Here is a 4037-nt window from a genome sequence, read left to right on the forward strand (position 1 = left end):
AGTGCTTATGTCTGGGGTTCATTTGCAGTTGTTAGAGGCCCTGGTGCACCCATTCTCTCTCTCTCTCCCTATCTTCCTCTTTCTCTCTCTAAATAAGTTTTCTTTAAAAATTTAAATTGGAGCTGGAGAGATGGCTTAGCAATTAAGCACTTGTCTGTGAAGACTGAGGACCCCAGTTCAAAGCTCAAGTCCCCAGGATTCAAGTAAGCCAGATGCACAAGGAGCACATGCATCTGAAGTTCATTTGCAGTGGCTGGAGGCCCAGGAATGCACATTCTCTGTCTATATATCTGCCTCTCTCTCTCTCTCTGTAGCTCTCAAATAACTAGAATAAACATAACAATTTGAATTAAAAAAGCCAAGACACCCCACAGAGATGGGCCTCAGTGAAATGGGAATGGGGAGAGGGAATAGGAGTGTAACTTTAAAAAAATAATAAAATTGAGGGCTGGAGGGATGCCTTAGTGGTTAAGGCATTTGCCTGCAAAGCCAAAGGACCCAGGTTCGCCTCCCCAGGACCCACATAAGTCAGATGCAAGAGGTAAAGCATGTGTCTGGAGTTCATTTGCAGTGGCTGGAGACCCTGGCACAACTATTCTCCTTCTCTCTCTCTCTCCCACTCTCTCTCTCTCCCCCTGCCTCCTTCCCTCACTTGCTCTCTCAAATAAATTAATAATAATAAAAATAGAATTAAAAAAATAAAATTGAAAAAAATAAAACCAGCCAAGGGACCCCATTGAGGAGAGCCTCAGTAGGATGGCAGTGGAGAGAGGGGATGTAAGACATAACCTTAAAAAATAAATTAAACTTAAAAAAAAAAAAAACTCAGCCAAGGGAAAAGGTACACAGGGTGAAACAAACTCCCAAGCATCTCCCCATAGGACACAGTTAATTTACCAGCAAAAATGCTGATATGGGCTGGAGAGATGGCTTAGCAGTTAAGCGCTTGCCTGTGAAGCCTAAGGACCCCGGTTCGAGGCTCGGTTCCCCAAGTCCCACGTAAGCCAGATGCACAAGGGGGCGCATGTGTCTGGAGTTCGTTTGCAGAGGCTGGAAGCCCTGGCGCACCCATTCTCTCTCTCTCCTCCTATCTGTCTTTCTCTGTGTGTCTGTCGCTCTCAAATAAATAAATAAATAAATAAATAAATAAATAAATAAATAAATAAATAAAAAGTAAAAAAAAAAAGATACAGGCATATGCCTTATCTTAAAAAAAAAATGCTGATAGTTCACAGAAAACACTGCCAACCCGGAGAGCTCTGCCCAGACTTTCCTGGGAAATAGAGGAGATCATGTGAGCATTCTCAGCCTAGAAGGCATCAAATCCCAGAGCCCAAAAGTGCTCCTCATAAACAGCTACATTCCTGTGAAGCATTTAGGCACAATGAACCTAGATCAGATCTAGGAATGGTGTAAACTCCTCTCGAATAAATTCAAGTTTTCAGATGTCACCCAAGGGCCATCCCTGTAACTGTTATTTCAAAAAACGGGGGCTGGAGAGACGGCTTAGTGGTTAAGGCACTTGCCTATGAAGCCTAAGGACTCAGGTTCAATTACCCCAGTACCCATGTAAGCCAGATGTACAAGATGGTACGTGTGTGTGGAGATTCATTTGCAGTGGCTGGAGGCCCTGGCACACCCATTCTTTCTCTATCAGCTTGTTTCTCTCTCTTAAATAAATCACATATATAGTTGTTGTTGTTGTTTGCTTGTTTTCTGTGGTAGGTTCACACTCTAGCCCAGGCTGACCTGGAATTCACTATGTACTCTCAGGAAGGCCTTGAACTCATGGCGATCCTCCTACCTGTCTCCCAAGTGCTGTGATTAAAAGGCATGCACCACCATGCCCAGGTAAAATAGCTTTTAAAAAAGCAGTTCAGCTGGGTGTGGTGGCACACGCCTTTAATCCTAGCACTTGGAAGGCTGAGGTAGGAGAACTGCAATGAGTTCGAGGCCACCCTGAGACTACATAGTGAATGCCAGGACAGCCTAATCTAGAGTGAAAGCCTACCTCAAGAAAAAAAAAAAAAAAGAGGAGTTCCACTGTGATTTTAACTGTTTCCTATCCACTCATTAACCGCCCCCCACCACACACACACACACACACACACACTAGCATTCATCTGGTGAATTTCATTTTCAACCCATTTAAGAATTATAGTCAGTCAGGCATAGGGGCACATTCCTTTAATCCCAGCACTTGGAAGGCTCAGGTGGGAGGATTGCTGTGAGTTCAAAGCCTGGGTCTACGGTGAGTTAGTTCCAGGTCAGCCTGGGCTAGAGTGAGATCCTACATATATATGCATGCATGCATGCATACATACATACATACATGTAGCTGGATAGAGCTTAGCAGTTAAGGTGCTGGCCTGAAAAACCTAATAAGTTATGTTCAAATCTCCAAATCCCACATAGCCAGACATACAGTGACAAGCACACAATGTCATACATGTGCACAAAGGGGTGCACACATCTGGAATTCATTCACAGAGGCTAAAGGTCCTGGCACGCCCATTCTCTCTCTCTCTCTCTCTCTCTCTCTCTCTCTCTGCCTCTTTTTCTCTCAAAATTAATTATATAGCTTTCAAGTTTGAGATACTGCATTTTGTTATTAATAATATAATTATTATTATTATATTAAGTTTGAGATGTTGCAGAGGAGGGTGAGACTGCAGGTAAACTTGAGTACTTTACAATTTTATTTGTAAATAGATGTTACAAATAAAACTCATATTGAGGTTACTAGTTCTGTGATGGAGATTCATAAGTGTGTGTAGTACTCTCTTTATCTTCAGTCTTCAGAGTTGACAAGAAAGTGGCACCTCAGAGGGCCATTTCAGATGCTGCCAGAGGCAGATATCTGAAGTTACTTGCATGTAATTCTCTTCTCCAGGAAGAGCAAACTGAACCTTGAAAGAAATCTTCATGCACATTATGATTCATGGCTTAGATCTCACAGAATAAATTAATTAACTTGTAAAGGCAACAGCTACCCATGTGATAGCATGTCAGAAAACTATCAACGATACACTTGGCAAAACATTCCTTAAGATTTTGCAGATATACCAGTTACTGCTCCTTTGGCTGTTGGATGAACCTAGAATATTCTACATATTAAGTAAATCAAAATTCTATAAGCCAACGCTGTCCAGGTACCACGGAAAAATGAATCACAGTTTCACTGAATTGTGACAACAGTTCTTTCCCACATTGCCTATCTCAATAGTAATAAATTAAATGTCTATTTCATATTTCCAAGCCTCAATCTCAGCACCACCACCTAGTGACAACTTAAATTCAGTTATTTCAAGCAATGTACATAATAAACAATTCACTGGAAAATACCTAAAACTGGTTTGGCTTTTCAAAAGTATGTACAGGTTAATATAATTGCTAGAGAGAAATCTTAATATCTTTGCAGCTGGCAAATTAAACTGAATTCAATGCACATATTTCCATCCAAAGATGTGTCTAGCAGGCTGATTCATTTCTTTCATCTCCCTTTCCATGGAATGCTTCTATCACTCTGCATGTCCACTGGGCTCAAAAGTGAATGGTGCGCCAGACCAGAGGGTGTAGGAAACGCTTGAGTACTTCCTCCCTTCCCTTCCTGCTTGCTAGGCCAGTCTGTCTCTCCTCTATAAGTCTAGCTCTCTCTTCCTTTCATATACTTGCCCCTATCAGTTAGCCTGGGGACAGAGAAAATTCAGATGCTTCATTGCCCCTTCGCTATAACCTTAGTCTTGAGTAAGTAGCTTTTAGCACAAGACTGTTCAGCTGAACACCCTGAGTAGATTTCTGCATCTTCCAGGGCATGGACAGCTTCCCTAAAACTCAATCTGCCTGCATACTGCAAACTATTTATTACCACTCACCACTCAACAGTTATTAAATTTTTACTGGGTGTGCAGGGGCAAGGGGGTCTTATTCTTGGTGTAATAACAGAGGAAAAGATTTCATTATTATCCTGAAAGAAACTCATATTGAGGGCATGTAAGTAAACTAAAAATGTTTTTTTTAATGGTTCAGCATAGCTA

This window comes from Jaculus jaculus, chromosome 15 (genome assembly GCF_020740685.1).
Source record: "Jaculus jaculus isolate mJacJac1 chromosome 15, mJacJac1.mat.Y.cur, whole genome shotgun sequence".
Lineage (NCBI taxonomy): Eukaryota > Metazoa > Chordata > Mammalia > Rodentia > Dipodidae > Jaculus > Jaculus jaculus.